General features: G+C 42.9%; 1 protein-coding gene across 4 annotated transcripts in view; it reads left to right on the top strand.

Annotated features, from left to right (window-relative positions):
• The first annotated feature begins 2,181 nt into the window (after positions 1 to 2,181).
• The window catches only part of IL1RAP (interleukin 1 receptor accessory protein), a 129,479-nt gene continuing 116,891 nt past the window's right edge, over positions 2,182 to 14,769 (top strand). Inside the window, exon 1 of one of the 4 annotated variants that reach the window (XM_059391281.1) lies at positions 2,182 to 2,399. The gene's annotated coding sequence lies outside the window, so the exon portion shown is untranslated. The remainder of the gene's footprint in view (positions 2,400 to 14,769) is intronic. The other 3 variants (XM_059391282.1, XM_059391283.1, XM_059391284.1) reach the window with 3 other exon arrangements.

Raw genomic sequence — 14,769 nt, 5'->3', positions numbered from 1 at the left:
ACACCCAACACTGTTAGGTGCTGACACCAGTGAGATCGTAGTCTCAGCCATTCATTTATTTAGGGGACAATTGTTCACTGAATGCCTAGTATGTGAGTTTGAAGACATTTTTTCTTAATTGTTATAATAACATTTTGACATTAAAGCAAATTTTAAAATTATGCCTATACTCTCATCATCCCAACACATTAACACTTTTCCACATTTCTTTCAATTACTGGACATACATTTCCATAATTATTACACAAAGTTATTAGTTATTTCATAAGCCTTTTTTGTTTGTAGACATATTTTCATAATACCTTAATTTGACAGCAGATATTTTATTGTATGAATATACACCATTAGTTATTTCCTCATTTTCCATTCCCAACCATTTATGTTATCTTCAGACTACAAGAGATATTACAATGATTGTTTTTCTGTATGTCTGTCATCCTCATTAAGCTATGAGCATTCCTTCCAAGTCCAGGATTATATGTGGTTCAGTTTTGAACCACCAACATGTCCCAGGCACTCAGTCTTGACTTCTAGGAGGTATAGTGGAGCAGCTAATAAGAAGAAGACTCACTGCCTTGGTTCTTATCTTGTGTTCTCCACTTGTAGGTTTGTAGCCATGGGCAAGATACAACTTCTCTATAGCTCATTGATAAATTACACATCATAATAGTACACTTGAATGAGCTGATATATGCAATGTGCCTAGTACAATGTAAGCACCTATATAAGTGTTTGATAAGTGTATTATATAAGAACAAGCATCCATGCCCTGAATATGTTCAACAAATGAATAATAAACCAAGGAACAATTTTATTTGTGCTTTGCACAGGTAATTTTAAAATAATCTTTTGGATTATTTGCTTTTGGGCTCAGTAACCATATTGTGAGCATGTACTACGTGTCAGGTATCCAGAGACAAATAATCATTTCTTCGGATTAATTTCCCTAAGTGATATCAGTAAATGCAGGAACAGGAACATTTCCACAGCTTTGTTTATCCTATTATTTTGCCTTGGGGATTTAAGCTCCTTGAAGGCAGGGGCACTGTCTGAATTTCACACTGCTGGCCAATGTTATAGAGACTGCCACCTGCTAGTTCCGACTGCTAGTTCGTTCAGCCCCCTTTCTTTTTTCATATCCTTTTTTTCCCTTTGCTTAATTGCTTTCTCTGGATCTCGATTTCTTGGATAATTTAATAATATTCAATTAGGTAACTCTGAAGGTGGAAGGAAAAAATCGAGGAGGTGGTGGTGGGCAAGGCATGTGTGAAGAGACAAGTCTATGTGGTAGACAGCCTTTGTGAGGAGGGGTCAAAAATGGGGACAGGTGACGACAGGGCACTGCCAGTCAGGAACAAATCACGAGGGACTACCAACAGAAGATTCTTGAACAAAGAACAATGAAGGTCATTATAAACCCTGTTAGGATGATTATGCAGACTACCATCTAGAATAGGAGAGAGCACTTGAGGTCTCTGGCAGAAATCTGGAGAAACGGGAATGAATGAAAGGAAAGAAACATTTTTTGAGATTAGTTCCTTCTATAACGATTCATTCATTCATTCATTCAATACGCATGTACTGGGGGCCTATTTTGTGCCAGGCACTGTGCTAGGCACTGGGTATCCGCCCGTGGAAAATATAGATTCAGTCCTGCTGTCATGACCATTTGTTTGTCCCACGACTGTCACTTGTGGCGAAGCAAGAGCTCCGGAACACCAAAATTGAGTCTGTTTCTTCCTGTCGCACTCTGTGCTTGGCACATGGTGGGCGCGCTCACATCCTGTAGTCTGAACTGATTCATGGCTTTGGTGCAGCAGGACAGCTAAGTACACAGAGCCGGGGAGAAAAGGCAGGGTGGCATCGATCTCGCCTGGAAGACCAGGACCCTGCAATGAACGCATGTGTGCAAATCTGTGTATAGTGGGGGCGTATCTTCCCAGTGCGCCTGGCAGCGGGCCAATCACCGGGACCCACCCTCTCCTCTGCGGGCGCGCTCAAGCCAGCCCCGGCGGCGGCGGGGCGCAGACGGGGGCAGGCGCAGCCTCGCGTCGGTTCGCAGGCAGGCCCAGCGCGGCTCCTCCTCGCCGCGGGCGGGGCTGCCCTCGGTGCCGCCCCGCGGCCGGGGCTCCGCGAAGCTCGGAGTGCCGGGGGCTGGCGAGCCGGGGCGGCGGGTGGAGCCCGGCAGCGCGGCGGCGACCAATCGCGCCGCGCAGGGGGAGGAGCCCCAAAGGGGGAAAAAGAAAGTGCGGCGGAAAGTAAGAGGCTCATTGGGGGAAGACTAGCCGGATCAGGGTCCCCGGGCTCCGCTTTGGCCAGACTCACCGAAAGAAGCAGTGTCGGGCGACCCTGCCTCTCATCCCACTGGTTCTCTGCGCCCGCTCTGCTTCCCGAGAAAGGTGAGTCTCTCGCTGTCGTGAGGGCTCGGAGGAATCACCTACCCACAGAATCTCAGGGTGGAAGGACTCCTGAAAATCGTCTCGTTCAACCCTCCTATTTTCCAGAAGGGCAAACTGAGGCACAGAGCGAGGCAGCAGCTGGGATAGATCACACAGCTAGTTAGTGCTGTGGTCGGGACTCGAACCCAACTGTCCAGAACCCCATCTTTGCTTTGTGCAGATTGAGGTACCGCAGTTTGGGGACGGCTGCGCGTTGCTGCACCCCAGTTCCAGCCCTCTGAGGGATCTACCCTGGCGTACCCCCGCCTGGGTATCGCTAGAGCGTTGCTGCGAGCGGTGAGGATAGAAGAGGGCAGTGTGTCCCAGCGTGTCTCGTGCCAGGAGCTGTGACAGCCCGGGGAAAGGCTGCTTGCAGCCTCGCTCCGTCCTCCCCTGACCTGCTTTCTCAGAAAGATACCCCTGCCGAGGGTGTCTGGCTGGCTCCTGGGGGAGGCGGTGGCGAGGGGAGGGACGTCGGGGCGCGGATGACTGGGGCTGGTACTCACAGCTGTCTCCCAGCGCGGGGAGGAAGCTGGTGGTCCCGTAGGGGATAGGATGCCCCTCGGTTAGGAATGGCTAGCTTCATGGAGCCATGGCCCCCGTCACTTCTGAGTGCCGGGAGGCAACAAGGAAGCTGAGTTGAAGGGAAAAATCACAAGCAGAAAAGCAAACTTCTGCCGTTTTCTTTAAGAACCAGTACCCAGTCAGTCTTCCCTCCACCTCCGGCCGTGAAATTGAGATGCACCGCCGCTGGGAGGGCTTCTGCTGCTCCTTTCCACAGATCTTGGGTTAGCTGCCAGCTGAGGAGGAGTATTTAGACCTGGTTTTGATTCCAGCTCTGCCAACTATTAAGCTGTGTGAACTTGGTGGGGCAAGTTATCTAATCTTCTCGGTACTCAGTTTTTGCCCCTGGCCGCCACTGGGAGATGATAAAGATCACAATGAGCCCTGAGGGTAGTTGGAAGGATGAAATGGGATAATTCAAATGGTGTGTCTAGCGCAGTGCCTGACTTGACATCTGGTTAATTTGAGATTGGTGGACACTATTGTAAATATTGTTACACACTAACCCTGGAGACAGTGGATTTTCAGAACGGTGATTTCATACTACCTTAAAGTGACTTTTTTTTTTTTTTTTTTAATCTGGAATGCTGTAGCATTTTCTTAATTGGAGTTTGAACAGCTTTTATAGAAAGTGTTTTCTGAGTGCTGTCTCCATGTGACTTTGATCGTGGATGCTTGAGCTGGAAATATCAAATTAATGTTTCTCAGTGATGCCGAGCCCCCTCGTTTTTAGGCCAAGCCTCTGTCTGTGAAGCCCTGGTCTGAGGCACCCTTTATTTGCAAAGACGGTCTTGAATTTGATGAGAAGTAGGAAGACAAGAGAAGTTGGAAGTTCCTTTTATGTTACAGACTGTGCTAATCCTTGTTTTCCTGCTGTCTTAGGTCAGACAAGCAACTTTATGTTTTCTTTAATAGAGGAAAACAGCAACACAATTCTCACGTATTTCTTTGGGATTATGCCATGATGTTGCTAAATTCAGTCCCTCTGGACACAGACATACCTTATTTAAACATAAATACTACACATACTTACTCTAGTCATCCTTAATTATTGTTATTTTAAAATGAATAAGTCCCCTCACATATCCCCACGAGGCTCATGAAAATGGATTTTATTCTGATTGACTTTATACAGTTATTTACTAGTGTCTCCTGGCTATGCCGTTAAGTCCCCGAATTGAGTGTTCAGCATTTATAGTTGGCTGCCTGCTTCCCAGTTCCTTCCATTTGCGTGGGGTATTGATGAGTGCATAGGAGGGGGTGTGATACATCTTGAGGGAAGAGAAGAACTTGGCCGTGCCCCTGTAGGTACCTCCTGCACCAAGCGTTTGCAGGGGATGGGATCTCTTGCTTCCATCAGCCTGTTCTGTGTGCATGCATTGTGTGTGATCAGCGGGCCAGGATACATCTGACCCTGTGCCTGAGAACTAGGGGGCTTGTGGGCAAAAGGAAAATGTTAAAAAATAAGGTCAGAACAAGGGGATGGAAGGGAGATGGGAAGGTAATTTTTTTGGTTCTGGCTCTTTAAAGAAAGGATACCCAGTTATACCTTTCCTCCTTATCCGGATTATTTGTTACAAAATTCATACATATAGATAGATAGAACTTTAAAATTTCCAAAACATATCCCATATATATCTCTTTCTTGCTACTTGCAATAGCCCTGAGGGAAGGACACCGGGGGCATATTAATGGTGGAAGGAGCTTAGGTTTTGTGGTCAAATTCAAATTTCAGCCCTAATTCCTCTGCAGCTAAGTCATACTGAGCAGTTTTTTTCACCATTTAGGGCTTTTGTTTTACTCAGTCCTAAAATGGAAAGGAAAATGCTTACCCTGAGAATTCGTGTGAGGATAAAATTAAGTGGAATAATGTAAAATCTGTGTAGTGAGTAGTTGCTCATTAAGCGGTATCTCTTCTTAGCTGGTCTCAAAAGAGTGAGATTCAGAGAAAGGAGAGGTTGCTAAGAGTCACATGGTTATTATGTTTCGGCCTGGGAGTAGAGCTTACACCTTGTAATTTCCAGTTAAGGGTTTTTCCCTGTCACACCCTACCCCGTCACTGCTCCAATGAGTTCTTTAACAATTTACTCAGTTAAGGTGACCTTATTGGGCTGGTGTAGGGGATCCTTTCTGTCCCAAAGAGGAAATTTCCTTGCCGAAGGAACAGCCCATAAGCGTGCTCTGTAGAGGTTGGGGGGGGTGTGTGTGTCAAGCTCCTAGGAGAGCAAGTTCAAAAGCCCTGGATCTCTAAGGCAACATTCCGACTCTCCTGCCTTTAAATAATGCACCTTCCATTCCTAAGAGGAAGGGGACTGTGAAGACATGAAGTTCAGAATTATATTACGTATTTCTTCCTGTTCTGAGTGTTTTCTTCTATCTGTCATCCTTGTGCTAATTCATAGGGCAGTAAGAAGGTTGTACAACAAATGTCATGAGTGACCATTGTGTTCTTCACTTCTCTCGCTAATGCTGGAGCTACAGGATGGAATGGAGAGCAGTAGGCAGAGGCAGCATTTGCAAAAAAGACCACTCGCTGCTTGTTGACAGTGCTGATCATTGGTCTGGAGCCTCAGTCCTCCCTGTGGAAACTGATGGCTGCAGGCTTATGTAGGAAAATGAACAGATCTGTTTCTGGCCCAGGCAATGGGGCCATTTATCCGCTGAGACTCCCCATAGGCCATCAGGTTTCTCTGCTTTGCAGCAAGCAGACAAGCTTGCAAATGCAGTTCTGGGAGAAACGTTTTTGCTCCTTGCTTTTGGCATTTGGAAGCATATGTTTGCCAAAAGGTATCCAGTTAGCGTCATCTTACCTGGCACTGTTAGAAAAGCAGAATGTGGCTGGACGAAATCGGAGGAGGAGGCAGAAGAGAAAATAATAATAATAATAAAAAAATAAAGGTTATCTCCAGTATACACACAGTTTCATTTGTTGCTCAACTTTGTCAGGGCTTCTGCTGGTGACACAGATGTAGGATCTGGTGAGTCACTGTTGCCGTGCCCGTGAAATATTAAAGAGAGCCACCTACTGTGCTCTTTGCAAATTTTGGAAATTGCTCTGTGGGTGAAATAAAAACCCCAAAGAATGGAAAAGTTACAGAACATTTGGCATCCGATCTTTTGTGGGATTAATTCGGTTTAGCTACTCATTGGCTCAGGTTTGTTTGTTTGCTTGTTTTCTCTTTTAGAAATTGAGAATGTACCAAGGGGATTGTGGCACTGATGGGGAGACCTCCTGGTAGCCTGACTTGATTCTGCCCAGCTCTGGCACCTGGGGCAGTGTCGAGTTGTAGAATCTGACAGGGACCTGAGGCAAGTTAGGGTACTGTGGTGAGCCTCTGTCTCCTCAGCCAGGAAACAAGAACATTGATGCCTGCCCAGAAGCTGGAGTCCCTATCCCAGCACCTTATTCACAGGAGGCATTTAATAAATGTGAATTCTGACATTAGTTCTTTCAATTTATTAGTCTGTTAAATTGTGAAAATCAAAACGTAATAGTTATTTGCTACTGAACTCCATTGTGGATTGTACTGTTTTATAAGTATCACCTCATTTAATCCTTGCAGTGACCCTGTGTATTTTTGGAGGCAACTGAGGCTCAGAGATGTTTAGTAGGTTGAAAAGTCTGAGACTGTGTGGCCTCTGGACTAGAAATGAGAGCCTGGACGGGGACCGATGACCCATCCATCCCCATCCTGCCATTCTGAGTCTGGGATTACCTTGCCTGGAACTGAGAAGTCTCTAGCTCTGGGCTTCAAATGGGAGGTTCTTCTGCCCCAATACATTGTTATTTTTCCTTAAGATTCCCTTCCACTCCAAAATTCTGTCTCCATATCTCATTGTAAAAGTCGAAGCTAGAAGGGGAAAGGGGGATAAAGAGAAAATACCCTTGTGTTTTATGCCAAGAGATCTATTTTCCGGTCAAACAGAGGAGGGCAAAGGAAATCAGCATTCATTGGTGCGCACACTTCTGTCATTTCACGTAAGCATAAAAATAACTCTCAGATATATATTATTATCTGCCTTTTACCGATGAAAGAACGAAGGCTCAGGGAGACTTACGGACTTGCTCAAGGTTAGTCAATTAGTAAGAACTAGAACTGGTGTGTTTCAGAGCGCAAAGGCATCCGGGCTACCTTACGGTGTTTGCTAGACACCACACCATCAAATCGGAGGACTTGGAGAGTTAGATTCAGGAGTGCCCGCTCCCTGTGTCCACATACCTTCCCATCGCAGTAGACGTGTCCTTTCCTCCTCTACCTTCTGCTGCTGCTAGAATCCTTGCCTCATTCTTCCCAGTCTGTGGGACCACATGGAATGCTCCTACCGTCTTCTTTCTATCTCTACTGTGAATTTCAAACCTTATTTGTTTGTTTTTACTCTGGGCCAGGAATTTGTCCCCATTGTTTCTTGTCCAAGTCCCTGATTAGTGCCTAAGCAGCGGAAGAACATAGCACAGTGCCTTGTATGTAAAAAGTGGAGTGAAGGGAATGATGGCTTCATACTGTGTCGGGTGGGTCCAGGGTTGACATTCTCGTTTTCTTACACTTCACTCTATTACTAATTATCTCAAAGGCTGTCTATATAAACTTGGAAGGTAGCTTTCATTTCCTTTAATGTTATGGTTACAAAACCAGAAAAAACGCTAAGGAGTCACAGTCTCTAAGAAAGTTGGACATCCCTAGCTCAATGATGGAAAAAAAGACATTTTTATCCTAAGAAAAAAGGGCATTTTGCAGCAAACGTAGGGAAGGAAGAGCTTGCTTGCATGTATTGACAGCAAGGCCAGTGTCAAGTGTCATAAATTAATTACCTGAAAGAAAGTAGGAAGTTTCCAGGGAGGTGGGCAGCTGCAATGAACTTCGATCTTAAGATTTCTAAAAACAGTGAAGAATGAGCATCCATCTGGCTATTATTTGATATAATTGGAATAAAGACAGGTGACCTTTTATATCTAGCTTCCATCCAGGAGAAGGCTGTGGTTTCTACCTGTCTGGCACATAAGTCCTTATGATTACACTGGCTTCCTTGTTTCCCAATCAATGCTAAAGGCAACAGAAAAGAGAACTAGTCATTTTATAAACTCTAATATCTGAAAGTGTTCTTTTCATAGGTAACACAGTTCCTTAAGCCAGTTATGGTTAGATGCTATGGTAACTTTGCTCAAGTTATTTGGTCTGTCTTTGCTTTCTTTTCTCTTCTTTTCTTTTTTTAAAGAATTTATTTATTTGAGAGAGAGAGAGAGAGAGGGTGAGAGAGAGAGAGAGAGCGTCATAGTGGGGAGAGGGGGAAGCAGGCTCCCTGCTGAGCAGGGAGTCAGACACATGGGCGTTGATCCCAGGACCCTGGGATCATGAGCTCAGCCCAACGCAGGTGCTTAACAGACTGAGCCACCCAGGTGCCCTCCGTTTTACTTTCATCATCTATAAAACGGGATAATGAAACCCATTTCATCAGGCTTTGATAGGTGCCAATCATATGCCATAACATTTGTTAAGGGCCTGATGCATTGGAATTTTAACCTTTATTATGATTAACAGCTGCCGTGATACTCAGTTGCATGGCCAGATTGATATGGGAACAGAAAGTGTAAGACTTAGGTTCAAATAATAACAGTTTTAGTTATGTAGAACATTAACCACCCAAAATGACTTTTATTACATACACAGGCACATACATTTTTTTTTTTTTTACAATAATCTGAGGTAATTAAGGCATGCGTTGCCAACAACATGTATATCCTGAGTCTGAGAGGTTAAATATTGCTAAGGCCACACAGTTAGCACGTAGTGGATCTGGGGCTTGGACCCCAGCTGTCTAACTCCAAGTTATGTTTCCCCCCCCCCACTTAATGATTCAGTCCAACAGCCCCACTGCTGGTTAATTGCTTTTCCTTCTCAGAGTCCTTTTTCTCACTTCTAAAATGAGAAATTTAGACAAGGTGCCTTCTAAGTATGATATTCTATGAATCTGTGTCTGTGGAATGATGACTTGGGAGATACCATGAAAAGCTAAGAGAAGAACCGCCGTGTTCTTTCCACAGAGGAATCCACACACCATGATGTGGTGGGGGTCCCGAGTCCCAGATACCCAGCAGCCTAATTGTCCTCAGTGAGACCCACAACTTAGCGCCACATTGGGAGTTAGATGCATAAAGACACCTTCCGTGTCCTTCAGGATGTGATTCTACCACATTCCTATGACCTGTTAACTATTTTCCTCCTCAGGATCCAGGTTGGGGGCTGGGAAGAGAGAATAGCTGGCTGGTTTACGCACACTGACATTTATTGTATGGGAAATGAAAAAAGAGAGGCTTTTCATATAAAGCAAGCTCTGTATCACCATTAATCACCATAATCTTCCACAAAGAAGTAAAGAGATAAAATATTTGGCTTTCATTTGAATTTTAGCATTATGAGTGCATATTTTCTGCTTTCTTCTTTTGAGCTAATTTAGTGCCCATGGAAGAAGCTTGGCTCTCATTGAATAAATATAGGAGTTCTTTCAGCTTACAGAAATGATGGATGCTGGAGACTGGAAATACACACTAAATAGCACTTTTCTGGAAGATTAGACTTCGGTTTCCAATTAAAGAATGAAACAATGGCAGGGGTTGGAGACTGAATGGTTAGAGTTGGTGGTGGAAAGTTGGCTGGTTTAGAGTCATTGAATCCTAGATATTGCTTGCTTAGCTTGTGCATACTTAGTTTCCTCATCTGAGAAATGACAATTAGCATACTCTAGCTCTCTCCTAGATATATATTACCAAGGTTAAAATCAGATGAAATGTTTAAAATCCCTAGCACTTAATACCAGGCACCCAAAGCGCCCTCCATAAACATCCATTCCTCTCCTCACTCAGCACTGTTATATACCCCAAAGCCTCAGCCCTATGACACAGATAGATGAAGAGGGGGTGTGTATTGAGTAGATGTTTCCACTGGTCTAAGGAAAATTTCCCCAATTTGATGAACAATGGGGATGGTAAGGATAGGAAGTGAGAGTGATGTTTACCTTAAAATATCTGCAAAATTTTCATGTGGAGGAGGAATTAGACTGGTGAGAAATTGTGGTGCATGGACCATCTCCATCTGAATCATCTGGACAACTCATTAAGGAGTAGGGCCACTGCACTGAAGTCTCAGTATCACTAGATCAGAATTTTCTACATCAAGAGGGAGCATATTGTAGGAGTCTGGAGTCTTGCTACATAGCTTCATATTCTGGCTCCATTTGTATAATTCTGGACAAGTGACTTAATTTCTTTGTGTGAGATGAGATAAACACAATATGTAACTCTTTGGATTGTTAGTGATGACTAAGTTAATACAAATGAAATTCTCAGAATGGTGACTGGCACAAGAAACCACACATTATCTCGTTCAGTGTGTAAGGTGGTCTTTAAAATACCTCGTAAGGCCATGTATGATTTACATTGTTTCCTGTCTACCCCACTCTCTCAGATAACCACCAAGCTAACTCCTTCATCTCCTGAAACTTTTGCTGCAATGTCTTCTCAGCAAAGCCTATTTGGTTGCTTTGAATAAACTTACCTCCTTCCTGCTTCCCATCTCCACCCATGCCAGTGTTCATCTCACTGACCCACTCTGCTTTTCCGTTTTCCATAGCGGTTGTCACCTTTACCAGCTTCCACATATTTAGTCTGTCCATTGTTTATTGTCTAATTCACCCCCTACTAGACCGTAACACCCACAAGGCCAGAGACCCCACTCCTTGCTCTATCCCATGAACAGGGCCTCACGCATAGCAGCTGCTTAGTCATGAGGAAATGATGAGTAAATACATGCATAGACAGGGATATATATATTATATATATATATATATATATATATATATATATATATATATAAAATTATTTGTCCTCAAGGGGTAGAAAGAAAGAGTTGGAACTGGACAAGAAAATAAATTACATATGTAATACTGAAATTAAAAAAAAAAACAACTTGTTTCATACACATACATATACACACGTGTATACACTAATACACATATGTATGCATATTGCCTTGAGAAAGTGGCATTTAAATTAAGGGAAAAGCCTGTGAAAGAGCCAAGTGGGTCTGAGATCGTGGTTGAGGTGGCAGGGGCCGGGTGAACGGGGGAGAAGGACTGGGAATAAAGTCCCAAGATAAGCTGGGAGGTCACCAAAAGGATTGAAGGAGGGTGGTGACCAGGTGTGCTGTATTTGGAGCCAGAGAGTGAAGGAAAATGGAAGAATTTATGTATAAGATGAGTTAAACTGCTTTGATCTCATATAAGGTCCTATGAACAGAGGAGAAAGAAAGTTGAGTCATTTATAGACTTCCCCATTAGAATGTCTCAAAACAAACACACACACACACAAATAGGTACAAGAGGCAAAACCAGATTCCTTTGCTTTTTCTCAAATGATATCATTCTTATTTCCACATGTACCAAGTAATGGGTGAAAATGTATGCACTGTTGCTCAATTCAATTCAGCTGGAAATTTTACAGTTCTTGTGTAGGTGTTTTATGTAATCAGACCCCCCAAAACACTGGACCCAGAGCTATTTCCTTATAAGAGCTATTTCCTTATCTTTTCCTTATAAGATTCTTAGTAGCAGTTTCTGAAATCCGATGTATCAAGGAGTAAGCATATGAAAGGCAAATTTAATTCCACGTAAGATCAATTTCTTCTCTCTGGCTCTCCAAATGTAAATGGTGCCTAACTCTTAAAGAAGTGGAACTCCTCTGTGAAGTCTTTACTGATATGGGTCTGTAGTCTCACATATGCCAGGCATCTTTCAAGTGCTTTACAAATATTAGCTTGTCGAAACCAAAGAATAACAGTCCTCTATTATTTCTGTTTGTAGAACGGAAAACCGAGGCTCGAAGTCACGGAGATTAGTTAGCGGTAGAGCCAGTATTTGAACTCGGGGCAAGTGTAACCATTTGGTTACACAAATGTAACCATTCTGCCCTCTGATTGTAAGTGACCCTGAATATTTTTTTTCGTCTTTATTTGTCCCACTTCATGGTGATTCATTTGAAGGAGTAGTTCAATAAATGTTTTGAATCAGTGAATGCATACGTGACCTATTCTTTCACGTTATATTATTTCATTAGCATATAGTGATAAAACATGGCTTTTAGACTGAGACGGTCAGTATAGGGTCATGCTACTCACTGTCTCTGGGATATGGCAAATTTACTTAACATCTTTAAACTTGTGTCCTCATCTGCATTGTTGGCACAAGAATAAAAGTGTCGTTAGGATTAAGTATGTGCATGAAGTGCTTAGCACAGTGCCTGGAACATAATTAGTGCTCAGTCCATTTGAGCTATTTTTATTATTTTTTGAACTAAAGTAACCTCCCCAAACATGCATACACTTACATACTCAGGCAGTTTTTCAGTTGTGCTTATTTTATTAACTTTCTTTAAAAAGTCAGAGCCAAAGACCCAATCATATAATCAGTGATACTAATTTTGTTCCAGGAAATTACAGTCCCTTAACCTCAGCAGAAAACTCCTGCAGGTAGAAGGACCAGTCCTAGGGAATGATGTGGGAGCAACAATGCTGCAGGACTGTCCTGTCCATCTCTGACATCTGACATACCTGCAGACAAGTATTTCTCACCCTGCCCACCCTCCTCCTCAGGCTGACCTGGCTTGTGGGAAAGTTATTTTGTACTTCAGTGATGGTTTGAGAACATTCTGGGTGACAAAAAAGGAAACAGAAGAAGACTCATATTTTACCCTAGTTAACACTTAATGAGACTCATTTATAGAATGTACTGGAAGTTTCGGACCTTTTGCTAATTCGTAGTCACTCACATTGAGCCTGTGCTTCTTGTGTGCCAAGAGCTGTGCTGAATGCTTTGTTTTTATTGTCTCACTCAATCCTGTTACAATCTTATTTAAAGTTTAAATTTTAATTTTAAACTGGGGGGGGGGGGGAATGAGAGTGTTAAGAGTTGCCTCCATAGGTGTATCGGGGAGGCTGTGATGATAAAATCCAGTATTTCTTGCCGGTGTTTTGCCACAGCTTTGCTCCAAAACAGACTGTGTAGGGTTGCAGCACCGTCGGACTCTCTGGGGACCTTCCCTGCAGTGAAGAGATGTTTGGCAGAGAAATGAGGCAAAAGTTGTATGGGGAAGGCAAAAAGCTTCATTCTAGTTGACAGTTTATTTTGCCCTGGAAGAAACTACTAACAATGAACTCAGTCCTCTTTTGCTGATTGCATTTGCTTGCTTCTTTGTAAGAAGCCAATATGGTGCTGACATACAATGACCTTCTTTGTTTTTTTGTTGTGACATACTGAAAAGGTGTAACTTTTATTGTCCCACCTCTCCCAAGTTTGATGATTTCCTTGGAGGAACTGTCCACACACACAACAACGCACGTGCACATGCTCACAAACATGAGGACAGTGCCCCAGTCATAGCTGACACTCTCTATATATTTGCTTAATGAAAGCATGAGAAAAACAAAACAAAACAAAACAAAATCACACACACACACACACTCCCCCGCCCCCAGAATGGTAGGGACTATGGATTTTTTTTTTTTTTTTAAATGGTAAGATTCGGTATAACTTTTTCCAAAATTTTTGTTTTAAAAATAATTTCAGAAGAAGATTATTCTAAGATATGTGGTGTTACTTCATCTTGGTGATTCAGGACAGCTTATTGGAGTGGACTGTAATTCCTTTAAAATTTATCGAGATGAGATCATTTACCCATGTACTAAATGGCCCTAGACTGGTATACTTTTAAATTTGTGTAATCTGATTTTCATAAATTTTCTGACCTCTCTCTGTTTCATTGTCTGCTATTTTTTTTCTTGCTTTCAGCATGTCTTGCTGTACAGCTTTCTTTCCATTCCCCATATAATTAGCTCTTTCTGCTTTACTCTAGATTAGGGAGTGGGCTCATGAGTTTTGTTAGAACTGTGTGTACGATAAAAATAAACAGGATTGGATTTGGCTCTTAGGCTCTTCTCTAAGGGAAGGGGGTGGGAAGTGGCTACCAAAGAGTCTCCACACGAGAGAGGCTATGCCATATATAGGAACTCCAGGTTTTAGTTACCTGTGGTATTAAAAAGGGACTGATAGGGGCGCCTGGGTAGCTCAGTGGGTTAAGCCGCTGCCTTCGGCTCAGGTCATGATCTCAGAGTCCTGGGATCGAGCCCTGCATCGGGCTCCTCCTCTCTGCCTGCCTCTCTGCCTACTTGTGATCTCTGTCTGTCAAATAAATAAATAAAATCTTTTTTTTTTTTTTTTTTTTTTAAAGGGACTGATAGCATTGATCATTCATTTACTTGTTTGGGCCATAAGCATTTGCTGAAAACCTTTTGTAGGCAAGACACAGGTGGATACAGAGATTAAAATATAGTCACACAAACACAACCCCTGAAGAATAAGAATTTATAGATTATTTTGAAAGATGAGATATTCACAGGTAATCAACTTGTATAATATTTAGAAGAGGGTAGGAGTAGATAACATAACTTTAATAGATTATGGAAAAACATGTTTAGTTTTTTTTTTTTAATTTTTTATTTTTTATAAACATATATTTTTATCCCCAGGGGTACAGGTCTGTGAATCACCAGGTTTACACACTTCACAGCACTCACCAAAGCACATACCCTCCCCAATGTCCATAATCCCACCCCCTTCCCCCAAACCCCCTCCCCCCAGCAACCCTCAGTTTGTTTTGTGAGATTAAGAGTCACTTATGGTTTGTCTCCCTCCCAATCCCATCTTGTTTCATTTATTCTTT

This window comes from Mustela nigripes, chromosome 2 (assembly GCF_022355385.1).
Source record: "Mustela nigripes isolate SB6536 chromosome 2, MUSNIG.SB6536, whole genome shotgun sequence".
Taxonomy (NCBI): Eukaryota; Metazoa; Chordata; class Mammalia; order Carnivora; family Mustelidae; genus Mustela; species Mustela nigripes.
This window is presented reverse-complemented; position numbering and strand designations above follow the sequence as displayed.